Here is a 14,157-nt window from a genome sequence, read left to right as displayed (position 1 = left end):
TTACCAAAGGTTTGAGGAAGTGGCTTCTCTTTCTTGTTGCCCTGGTGTTGAATGTGTAACAGACTTCAGATCGTACCGTAAGCCCAGCCTGCCCATGCCGTTAAATACTTCAGATCGTACCGTAAGCCCAGCCTGCCCATGCCGTTAAATACTTCAGATCGTACCGTAAGCTCAGCCTGCCCATGCCGTTAAATACTTCAGATCGTACCGTAAGCCCAGCCTGCCCATGCCGTTAAATACTTCAGATCGTACCGTAAGCTCAGCCTGCCCATGCCGTTAAATACTTCAGATCGTACCGTAAGCCCAGCCTGCCCATGCCGTTAAATACTTCAGATCGTACCGTAAGCCCAGCCTGCCCATGCCGTTAAATACTTCAGATCGTACCGTAAGCCCAGCCTGCCCATGCCGTTAAATACTTCAGATCGTACCGTAAGCCCAGCCTGCCCATGCCGTTAAATACTTCAGATCGTACCGTAAGCCCAGCCTGCCCATGCCGTTAAATACTTCAGATCGTACCGTAAGCCCAGCCTGCCCATGCCGTTAAATACTTCAGATCGTACCGTAAGCTCAGCCTGCCCGTGCCGTTAAATACTTCAGATCGTACCGTAAGCCCAGCCTGCCCATGCCGTTAAATACTTCAGATCGTACCGTAGCCCAGCCTGCCCATGCCGTTAAATACTTCAGATCGTACCGTAAGCCCAGCCTGCCCATGCCGTTAAATACTTCAGATCGTACCGTAAGCCCAGCCTGCCCATGCCGTTAAATACTTCAGATCGTACCGTAAGCCCAGCCTGCCCATGCCGTTAAATACTTCAGATCGTACCGTAAGCCCAGCCTGCCCATGCCGTTAAATACTTCAGATCGTACCGTAAGCCCAGCCTGCCCATGCCGTTAAATACTTCAGATCGTACCGTAAGCCCAGCCTGCCCATGCCGTTAAATACTTCAGATCGTACCGTAAGCCCAGCCTGCCCATGCCGTTAAAATACTTCAGATCGTACCGTAAGCCCAGCCTGCCCATGCCGTTAAATACTTCAGATCGTACCGTAAGCCCCAGCCTGCCATGCCGTTAAATACTTCAGATCGTACCGTAAGCCCAGCCTGCCCATGCCGTTAAATACTTCAGATCGTACCGTAAGCCCAGCCTGCCCATGCCTTAAATACTTCAGATCGTACCGTAAGCTCACTCCACAGCGTGACGTTTTATAAATAAATATAAAACATACATTTGAGTCATTTAGGAGACGCTCGTATCCAGAGCGACTTACAGGAGCAATTGAGGTTCAGTGCCTTGCTCAAGGGCACAATAACATATTAGGTGAAAATGAAAGAATTTTGTTGTTGTTGGACATATTGTATTTTTTTTGTCCCTTCTTTGTCCCCAGTTTCGTGGTTTCTAATTGGTAGTTACAGTCTTGTCTCATCGCTGCAACTCCCCTACGGACTCGGGAGAGGCGAAGGTCGAGAGCCAAGCGTCCTCTGAAGCACAACCCAACCAAGCCGCACTGCTTCTTGACACAACACTCGCTTAACCCGGGAAGCCAGCCGCACCAATGTGTCGGACGCTGAGGCCAATTGTGCGCCGCCCCATGGGTCTCCTGGTCATGGCCTGGCTGCTACAGAGCCTGGACCTCAAACCAGGATCTCTAGTGGCACAGCCTTAGACCACTGAGACAGAGCCTGGACTCAAACCAGGTTCTCTAGTGGCACAGCCTTAGACCACTGAGACAGAGCCTGGACTCAAACCAGGTTCTCTAGTGGCACAGCCTTAGACCACTGAGACAGAGCCTGGACTCAAACCAGGATCTCTAGTGGCACAGCCTTAGACCACTGAGACAGAGCCTGGACTCAAACCAGGTTCTCTAGTGGCACAGCTAGCACTGCGATGCAGTGCCTTAGACCACTGCACCACTCGGGAGGACCATGTAAAGGGGTCTATGAACCAGTGTGTGATCTGGAGGCTGCTGAGTGAGAAATATAATTTCTGATAGCAATAATCCTTTATCCAGCAGGCTTCACCAGGGAATCTCTCACAGCCCTCTCTGGCAGGAGACAGAGGCTCACATACAGTACAGAACAGCACTGTGTAGTCTAGTACCTTCCAGAATGCTTACATTTGTTCTAGAATATAGTTCTCAGAGACATGATAGTAACAGGCTACTGTTAGATGTAGTGCTCAGAGACAGGATAGTAACAGACTACTGTTAGAATGTAGTTCTCAGAGACAGGATAGTACAGCTACTGGTAGAATGTAGTGCTCAGAGACAGGATAGTAACAGACTACTGTTAGAATGTAGTTTCTCAGAGACAGGATAGTAACAGGCTACTGGTAGAATGTAGTTCTCAGAGACAGGAATAGTAACAGACTACTGGTAGAATGTAGTTCTCAGAGACAGGATAGTAACAGACTACTGGTAGAATGTAGTTCTCAGAGACAGGATAGTACCAGACTACTGGTTAGAATGTAGTTCTCAGAGACAGGATAGTAACAGGCTACTGTTAGAATGTAGTTCTCAGGGACAGGATAGTACAGGCTACTGTTAGAATGTATTTCTCAGAGACAGGATGAGTAACAGACTACTTGGTAGAAAGGTGTAGTTCTCAGAGACAAGGAATAGTAACAGACCTACTGTTAGAATGTAGTTCTCAGGGACAGGATAGTAACAGGCTACTGTTAGAATGTAGTTCTCAGAGACAGGAATAGTAACAGGCCTACTGTTAGAATGTAGTTCTCAGAGCAGGATAGTAACAGGCTAACGGTAGAAAAGGTAGTTTCTCAGATACAGGATAAGTAAAAGGCTACTGGTAGAATGTAGTTCTCAGAGACAGGATAGTAACAGGACTACTGGTAGAAATGTAGTTCTCAGAGACAGGATAGTAACAGACTAACTGTTAGAATGGAGTTCTCAGAGACAGGATAGTAGACAGACTACTGTTAGAGATGTAGTTCTCAAGAGACATGGATAGTAACAGACTACTGGTAGAATGTAGTTCTCAGAGACAGGATAGTACAGGCTACTGTTAGAATGTAGTTTCTCAGAGACAGGAGAGTAACAGGCTACTGTGTAGAATGTAGGTTCTCAGAGACAGGATAGTAACAGACTACTGGTAGAATGTAGTTCTCAGAGACAGGATAGTAACAGACTACTGGTAGAATGTAGTTCTCAGAGACAGGATAGTAACAGACTACTGGTAGAATGTAGTTCTCAGAGACAGGATAGTAACAGACTACTGGTAGAATGTAGTTCTCAGAGACAGGATAGTAACAGACTACTGGTAGAATGTAGTTCTCAGAGACAGGATAGTAACAGACTACTGGTAGAATGTAGTTCTCAGAGACAGGATAGTAACAGACTACTGGTAGAATGTAGTTCTCAGAGACAGGATAGTAACAGACTACTGGTAGAATGTAGTTCTCAGGGACAGGATAGTAACAGGCTAAGTTAGAATGTAGTTCCTCAGAGACAGGATAGTAACAGGCTACTGGTAGAATGTATTTCTCAGAGCAGGATAGTAACAGGCTACTGGTAGAATGTAGTTCTCAGAGGACAGGATAGTAACAGGACTACTGGTAGAATGTAGTTCTCAGAGACAGGATAGTAACAGGCTACTGTTAGAATGTAGTTCTCAGAGACAGGATAGTAACAGACTACTGGTAGAATGTAGTTCCCAGAGACAGGATAGTAACAGACTACTGTTAGAATGTAGTTCTCAGAGACAGGATAGTAACAGACTACTGGTAGAATGTAGTTCTCAGAGACAGGATAGTAACAGACTACTGGTAGAATGTAGTTCTCAGGGACAGGATAGTAACAGACTACTGGTAGAATGTAGTTCTCAGAGACAGGAATAGTAACAGACTACTGGTAGAATGTAGTTCTCAGAGACAGGATAGTAACAGACTACTGGTAGAATGTAGTTCCTCAGAGACATAGTAAACAGACTACTGGTAGAATGTAGTTCTCAGAGACAGGATAGTAACAGACTACTGGTAGAATGTAGTCTCAGAGACAGGATAGTAACAGACTACTGGTAGAATGTAGTTCTCAGAGACAGGATAGTAACCAGACTACTGTAGAATGTAGTTCTCAGAGACAGGATAGTAACAGACTACTGGTATAATGTAGTCTCAGAGACAGGATAGTAACAGGCTACTGTTAGAATGTAGTCTCAGAGACAGGATAGTAACAGACTACTGGTAGAATGTAGTTCCCAGAGACAGGATAGTAACAGACTACTGGTAGAATGTAGTTCTCAGGGACAGGATAGTAACAGGCTAATGTTAGAATGTAGTTCTCAGAGACAGGATAGTAACAGGCTACTGGTAGAATGTAGTTCTCAGAGACAGGATAGTAACAGGCTACTGGTAGAATGTAGTTCTCAGAGACAGGATAGTAACAGACTACTGGTAGAATGTAGTTCTCAGAGACAGGATAGTAACAGGCTACTGTTAGAATGTAGTTCTCAGAGACAGGATAGTAACAGACTACTGGTAGAATGTAGTTCTCAGAGACAGGATAGTAACAGGCTACTGTTAGAATGTAGTTCTCAGAGACAGGATAGTAACAGACTACTGGTAGAATGTAGTTCCCAGAGACAGGATAGTAACAGACTACTGTTAGAATGTAGTTCTCAGAGACAGGATAGTAACAGACTACTGGTAGAATGTAGTTCTCAGAGACAGGATAGTAACAGACTACTGGTAGAATGTAGTTCTCAGGGACAGGATAGTAACAGACTACTGGTAGAATGTAGTTCTCAGAGACAGGATAGTAACAGACTACTGGTAGAATGTAGTTCTCAGAGACAGGATAGTAACAGACTACTGGTAGAATGTAGTTCTCAGAGACAGGATAGTAACAGGCTACTGGTAGAATGTAGTTCTCAGAGACAGGATAGTAACAGGCTACTGGTAGAATGTAGTTCTCAGAGACAGGATAGTAACAGACTACTGGTAGAATGTAGTTCTCAGAGACAGGATAGTAACAGGCTACTGGTAGAATGTAGTTCTCAGAGACAGGATAGTAACAGACTACTGGTAGAATGTAGTTCTCAGAGACAGGATAGTAACAGGCTACTGTTAGAATGTAGTTCTCAGAGACAGGATAGTAACAGACTACTGGTAGAATGTAGTTCTCAGAGACAGGATAGTAACAGACTACTGGTAGAATGTAGTTCTCAGAGACAGGATAGTAAACAGGCTACTGTTAGAATGTAGTTCTCAGAGACAGGATAGTAACAGACTACTGGTAGAATGTAGTTCTCAGAGACAGGATAGTAACAGGCTACTGGTAGAATGTAGTTCTCAGAGACAGGATAGTAACAGACTACTGGTAGAATGTAGTTCTCAGAGACAGGATAGTAACAGGCTACTGGTAGAATGTAGTTCTCAGAGACAGGATAGTAACAGACTACTGGTAGAATGTAGTTCTCAGAGACAGGATAGTAACAGACTACTGTTAGAATGTAGTTCTCAGAGACAGGATAGTAACAGGCTACTGTTAGAATGTAGTTCTCAGAGACAGGATAGTAACAGGCTACTGGTAGAATGTAGTTCTCAGAGACAGGATAGTAACAGACTACTGGTAGAATGTAGTTCTCAGAGACATAGTAACAGACTACTGGTAGAATGTAGTTCTCAGAGACAGGATAGTAACAGACTACTGGTAGAATGTAGTTCTCAGAGACAGGATAGTAACAGACTACTGGTAGAATGTAGTTCTCAGAGACAGGATAGTAACAGACTACTGTTAGAATGTAGTTCTCAGAGACAGGATAGTAACAGACTACTGGTAGAATGTAGTTCTCAGAGACAGGATAGTAACAGGCTACTGTTAGAATGTAGTTCTCAGAGACAGGATAGTAACAGACTACTGGTAGAATGTAGTTCTCAGAGACAGGATAGTAACAGACTACTGGTAGAATGTAGTTCTCAGGACAGGATAGTAACAGGCTACTGTTAGAATGTAGTTCTCAGAGACAGGATAGTAACAGGCTACTGGTAGAATGTAGTTCTCAGAGACAGGATAGTAACAGACTACTGGTAGAATGTAGTTCTCAGAGACATAGTAACAGACTACTGGTAGAATGTAGTTCTCAGAGACAGGATAGTAACAGACTACTGGTAGAATGTAGTTCTCAGAGACAGGATAGTAACAGACTACTGGTAGAATGTAGTTCTCAGAGACAGGATAGTAACAGACTACTGTTAGAATGTAGTTCTCAGAGACAGGATAGTAACAGACTACTGGTATAATGTAGTTCTCAGAGACAGGATAGTAACAGGCTACTGTTAGAATGTAGTTCTCAGAGACAGGATAGTAACAGACTACTGGTAGAATGTAGTTCCCAGAGACAGGATAGTAACAGACTACTGGTAGAATGTAGTTCTCAGGGACAGGATAGTAACAGGCTAATGTTAGAATGTAGTTCTCAGAGACAGGATAGTAACAGGCTACTGGTAGAATGTAGTTCTCAGAGACAGGATAGTAACAGGCTACTGGTAGAATGTAGTTCTCAGAGACAGGATAGTAACAGACTACTGGTAGAATGTAGTTCTCAGAGACAGGATAGTAACAGGCTACTGTAGAATGTAGTTCTCAGAGACAGGATAGTAACAGACTACTGGTAGAATGTAGTTCTCAGAGACAGGATAGTAACAGGCTACTGTTAGAATGTAGTTCTCAGAGACAGGATAGTAACAGACTACTGGTAGAATGTAGTTCCCAGAGACAGGATAGTAACAGACTACTGTTAGAATGTAGTTCTCAGAGACAGGATAGTAACAGACTACTGGTAGAATGTAGTTCTCAGAGACAGGATAGTAACAGACTACTGGTAGAATGTAGTTCTCAGGGACAGGATAGTAACAGACTACTGGTAGAATGTAGTTCTCAGAGACAGGATAGTAACAGACTACTGGTAGAATGTAGTTCTCAGAGACAGGATAGTAACAGACTACTGGTAGAATGTAGTTCTCAGAGACAGGATAGTAACAGGCTACTGGTAGAATGTAGTTCTCAGAGACAGGATAGTAACAGGCTACTGGTAGAATGTAGTTCTCAGAGACAGGATAGTAACAGACTACTGGTAGAATGTAGTTCTCAGAGACAGGATAGTAACAGGCTACTGGTAGAATGTACTTCTCAGAGACAGGATAGTAACAGACTACTGGTAGAATGTAGTTCTCAGAGACAGGATAGTAACAGGCTACTGTTAGAATGTAGTTCTCAGAGACAGGATAGTAACAGACTACTGGTAGAATGTAGTTCTCAGAGACAGGATAGTAACAGACTACTGGTAGAATGTAGTTCTCAGAGACAGGATAGTAACAGGCTACTGTTAGAATGTAGTTCTCAGAGACAGGATAGTAACAGACTACTGGTAGAATGTAGTTCTCAGAGACAGGATAGTAACAGGCTACTGGTAGAATGTAGTTCTCAGAGACAGGATAGTAACAGACTACTGGTAGAATGTAGTTCTCAGAGACAGGATAGTAACAGGCTACTGGTAGAATGTAGTTCTCAGAGACAGGATAGTAACAGACTACTGGTAGAATGTAGTTCTCAGAGACAGGATAGTAACAGACTACTGTTAGAATGTAGTTCTCAGAGACAGGATAGTAACAGGCTACTGTTAGAATGTAGTTCTCAGAGACAGGATAGTAACAGGCTACTGGTAGAATGTAGTTCTCAGAGACAGGATAGTAACAGACTACTGGTAGAATGTAGTTCTCAGAGACAGGATAGTAACAGGCTACTGGTATAATGTAGTTCTCAGAGACAGGATAGTAACAGACTACTGGTAGAATGTAGTTCTCAGAGACAGGATGGTAACAGACTACTGGTAGAATGTAGTTCTCAGAGACAGGATAGTAACAGACTACTGGTAGAATGTAGTTCTCAGAGACAGGATAGTAACAGACTACTGGTAGAATGTAGTTCTCAGAGACAGGATAGTAACAGACTACTGTTAGAATGTAGTTCTCAGAGACAGGATAGTAACAGGCTACTGGTAGAATGTAGTTCTCAGAGACAGGATAGTAACAGGCTACTGGTAGAATGTAGTTCTCAGAGACAGGATAGTAACAGACTACTGTTAGAATGTAGTTCTCAGAGACAGGATAGTAACAGACTACTGGTAGAATGTAGTTCTCAGAGACAGGATAGTAACAGACTACTGGTAGAATGTAGTTCTCAGAGACAGGATAGTAACAGGCTACTGGTAGAATGTAGTTCTCAGAGACAGGATAGTAACAGACTACTGGTAGAATGTAGTTCTCAGAGACAGGATAGTAACAGGCTACTGGTAGAATGTAGTTCTCAGAGACAGGATAGTAACAGGCTACTGGTAGAATGTAGTTCTCAGAGACAGGATAGTAACAGACTACTGTTAGAATGTAGTTCTCAGAGACAGGATAGTAACAGACTACTGGTATAATGATATCATGAAGAAACAATCAAATGGTTTCAAGTTCTGTACTGATCTTCTGACATCCTAACAGCAGCCTCTTCTCATCGATCTGAACGTTGGACATATTTAGAGAACTCCTCTCATCTCAAGGTCCAGGAAATGGAAGCTTGGTCCCATTCCACCAACAACACAGGAAGGACAGACCGGCTAGCTGGACGGACAGACAGACAGATTTTGAGTACCAGTCAATAAACAGTTGGAAGATTCAACAGCATGAGGTTATCTAGCCTTCTTTCCAAGCTTTACTATCTGTGTCCTGCACCTGAAAGATACTGGATATCTATAGGACACTACTCCTAGTGATGAGGATATAGGACACTACTCCTAGTGATGAGGATATAGGACACTACTCCTAGTGATGAGGATATAGGACACTACTCCTAGTGATGAGGATATAGGACACTACTCCTAGTGATGAGGATATAGGACACTACTCCTAGTGATGAGGATATAGGACACTACTCCTAGTGATGAGGATATAGGACACTACTCCTAGTGATGAGGATATAGGACACTACTCCTAGTGATGAGGATATAGGACACTACTCCTAGTGATGAGGATATAGAACACTACTCCTAGTGATGAGGATATAGGACACTACTCCTAGTGATGAGGATATAGGACACTACTCCTAGTGATGAGGATATAGGACACTACTCCTAGTGATGAGGATATAGGACACTACTTCTAGTGATGAGGATATAGGACACTACTCCTAGTGATGAGGATATAGGACACTACTCCTAGTGATGAGGATATAGGACACTACTCCTAGTGATGAGGATATAGGACACTACTCCTAGTGATATGAGGATATAGGACACTACTCCTAGTGATATGAGGATATAGGACACTACTTCTAGTGATATGAGGATATAGGACACTACTCCTAGTGATGAGGATATAGGACACTACTCCTAGTGATATGAGGATATAGGACACTACTCCTAGTGATATGAGGATATCTATAGGACACTACTTTTAGCGATATGAGGATATAGGACACTACTCCTAGTGATGAGGATATAGGACACTACTCCTAGTGATGAGGATATAGGACACTACTCCTAGTGATGAGGATATAGGACACTACTCCTAGTGATGAGGATATAGGACACTACTCTTAGTGATGAGGATATAGGACACTACTCCTAGTGATGAGGATATAGGACACTACTCCTAGTGATGAGGATATAGAACACTACTCCTAGTGATGAGGATATAGGACACTACTCCTAGTGATGAGGATATATGACACTACTCCTAGTGATGAGGATATAGGACACTACTCCTAGTGATGAGGATATAGGACACTACTTCTAGTGATGAGGATATAGGACACTACTCCTAGTGATGAGGATATAGGACACTACTCCTAGTGATGAGGATATAGGACACTACTCCTAGTGATGAGGATATAGGACACTACTCCTAGTGATGAGGATATAGGGCACTACTCCTAGTGATATGAGGATATAGGACACTACTCCTAGTGATATGAGGATATAGGACACTACTTCTAGTGATATGAGGATATAGGACACTACTCCTAGTGATGAGGATATAGGACACTACTCCTAGTGATATGAGGATATAGGACACTACTCCTAGTGATATGAGGATATCTATACACTACACTACTTCTAGTGATATGAGGATATAGGACACTACTCCTAGTGATATGAGGATATAGGACACTACTCCTAGTGATATGAGGATATAGGACACTACTCCTAGTGATGAGGATATAGGACACTACTCCTAGTGATATGAGGATATAGGACACTACTCCTAGTGATATGAGGATATAGGACACTACTCCTAGTGATGAGGATATAGGACACTACTCCTAGTGATGAGGATATAGGACACTACTCCTAGTGATATGAGGATATAGGACACTACTCCTAGTGATATGAGGATATAGGACACTACTCCTAGTGATGAGGATATAGGACACTACTCCTAGTGATGAGGATATAGGACACTACTCCTAGTGATGAGGATATAGGACACTACTCCTAGTGATGAGGATATAGGACACTACTTCTAGTGATGAGGATATAGGACACTACTCCTAGTGATGAGGATATAGGACACTACTTCTAGTGATGAGGATATAGGACACTACTCCTAGTGATGAGGATATAGGACACTACTTCTAGTGATGAGGATATAGGACACTACTCCTAGTGATGAGGATATAGGACACTACTTCTAGTGATGAGGATATAGGACACTACTCCTAGTGATGAGGATATAGGACACTACTCCTAGTGATGAGGATATAGGACACTACTCCTAGTGATGAGGATATAGGACACTACTTCTAGTGATGAGGATATAGGACACTACTCCTAGTGATGAGGATATAGGACACTACTCCTAGTGATGAGGATATAGGACACTACTCCTAGTGATGAGGATATAGGACACTACTCCTAGTGATATGAGGATATAGGACACTACTTCTAGTGATATGAGGATATAGGACACTACTCCTAGTGATATGAGGATATAGGACACTACTCCTAGTGATATGAGGATATAGGACACTACTTCTAGTGATATGAGGATATAGGACACTACTCCTAGTGATATGAGGATATAGGACACTACTCCTAGTGATGAGTATATAGTACACTACTCCTAGTAATATGAGGACATAGGACACTACTTCTAGTGATATGAGGATATAGGACACTACTCCTAGTGATGAGGATATAGGACACTACTCCTAGTGATGAGGATATAGAACACTACTCCTAGTGATATGAGGATATAGGACACTACTCCTAGTGATATGAGGATATAGGACACTACTCCTAGTGATATGAGGATATAGGACACTACTCCTAGTGATATGAGGATATAGGACACTACTTCTAGTGATATGAGGATATAGGACACTACTCCTAGTGATATGAGGATATAGGACACTACTCCTAGTGATATGAGGATATAGGACACTACTCCTAGTGATATGAGGATATAGCACACTACTCCTAGGGATATGAGGATATAGGACACTACTCCTAGTGATATGAGGATATAGGACACTACTTCTAGTGATATGAGGATATAGGACACTACTCCTAGTGATATGAGGATATAGGACACTACTCCTAGTGATATGAGGATATAGGACACTACTCCTAGTGATATGAGGATATAGGACACTACTCCTAGTGATATGAGGATATAGGACACTACTCCTAGTGATATGAGGATATAGGACACTACTCCTAGTGATATGAGGATATAGGACACTACTTCTAGTGATATGAGGATATAGGACACTACTTCTAGTGATATGAGGATATCTATAGGACACTACTCCTAGTGATATGAGGATATAGGACACTACTCCTAGTGATATGAGGATATAGGACACTACTCCTAGTGATATGAGGACATAGGACACTACTCCTAGTGATATGAGGATATCTGTAGGACACTACTCCTAGTGATATGAGGATATCTGTAGGACACTACTTCTAGTGATATGAGGATATCTGTAGGACACTACTCCTAGTGATATGAGGATATCTGTAGGACACTACTTCTAGTGATATGAGGATATCTGTAGGACACTACTCCTAGTGATATGAGGATATAGGACACTACTCCTAGTGATATGAGGATATAGGACACTACTTCTAGTGATGAGGATATAGGACACTACTCCTAGTGATGAGGATATAGGACACTACTTCTAGTGATATGAGGACATAGGACACTACTCCTAGTGATATGAGGATATAGGACACTACTTCTAGTGATATGAGGATATAGGACACTACTCCTAGTGATATGAGGACATAGGACACTACTTCTAGTGATATGAGGATATATGACACTACTCCTAGTGATATGAGGACATAGGACACTACTCCTAGTGATGAGGATATAGGACACTACTTCTAGTGATGAGGATATAGGACACTACTCCTAGTGATGAGGATATCTATAGGACACTAGTCCTAGTGATATGAGGATATAGGACATTACTTCTAGTGATATGAGGATATAGGACACTACTCCTAGTGATATGAGGATATAGGACACTACTCCTAGTGATGAGTATATAGTACACTACTCCTAGTAATATGAGGTCATAGGACACTACTTCTAGTGATATGAGGATATAGGACACTACTCCTAGTGATGAGGATATAGGACACTACTCCTAGTGATGAGGATATAGGACACTACTCCTAGTGATATGAGGATATAGGACACTACTCCTAGTGATATGAGGATATAGGACACTACTCCTAGTGATATGAGGATATAGGACACTACTCCTAGTGATATGAGGATATAGGACACTACTTCTAGTGATATGAGGATATAGGACACTACTCCTAGTGATATGAGGATATAGGACACTACTCCTAGTGATATGAGGATATAGGACACTACTCCTAGTGATATGAGGATATAGGACACTACTCCTAGGATATGAGGATATAGGACACTACTCCTAGTGATATGAGGATATAGGACACTACTTCTAGTGATATGAGGATATAGGACACTACTCCTAGTGATATGAGGATATAGGACACTACTCCTAGTGATATGAGGATATAGGACACTACTCCTAGTGATATGAGGATATAGGACACTACTCCTAGTGATATGAGGATATAGGACACTACTCCTAGTGATATGAGGATATAGGACACTACTCCTAGTGATATGAGGATATAGGACACTACTCTAGTGATATGAGGATATAGGACACTACTTCTAGTGATATGAGGATATATAGGACACTACTCCTAGTGATATGAGGATATAGGACACTACTCCTAGTGATATGAGGATATAGGACACTACTCCTAGTGATATGAGGATATAGGACACTACTCCTAGTGATATGAGGATATCTGTAGGACACTACTCCTAGTGATATGAGGATATGTAGGACACTACTTCTAGTGATATGAGGATATCTGTAGGACACTACTCCTAGTGATATGAGGATATAGGACACTACTTCTAGTGATATGAGGATATAGGACACTACTCCTAGTGATATGAGGATATAGGACACTACTCCTAGTGATATGAGGATATAGGACACTACTCCTAGTGATATGAGGATATAGGACACTACTTCTAGTGATATGAGGATATAGGACACTACTCCTAGTGATATGAGGATATAGGACACTACTCCTAGTGATGAGGATATAGGACACTACTTCTAGTGATGAGGATATAGGACACTACTCCTAGTGATGAGGAGGATATAGGACACTACTCCTAGTGATATGAGGATATAGGACACTACTCCTAGTGATATGAGGATATCTGTCTCTTATAGACACTACTCCTAGTGATGAGGATATAGGACACTACTCCTAGTGATGAGGATATAGGACACTACTCCTAGTGATGAGGATATAGGACACTACTCCTAGTGATGAGGATATAGGACACTACTCCTAGTGATGAGGATATAGGACACTACTCCTAGTGATGAGGATATAGGACACTACTCCTAGTGATGAGGATATAGGACACTACTCCTAGTGATGAGGATATAGGACACTACTCCTAGTGATGAGGATATAGGACACTACTCCTAGTGATGAGGATATAGGACACTACTCCTAGTGATGAGGATATAGGACACTACTCCTAGTGATGAGGATATAGGACACTACTCCTAGT

The sequence above is a fragment of the Oncorhynchus kisutch genome, unplaced genomic scaffold (assembly GCF_002021735.2).
Source record: "Oncorhynchus kisutch isolate 150728-3 unplaced genomic scaffold, Okis_V2 Okis04b-Okis11a_hom, whole genome shotgun sequence".
NCBI lineage: Eukaryota > Metazoa > Chordata > Actinopteri > Salmoniformes > Salmonidae > Oncorhynchus > Oncorhynchus kisutch.
This window is presented reverse-complemented; position numbering follows the sequence as displayed.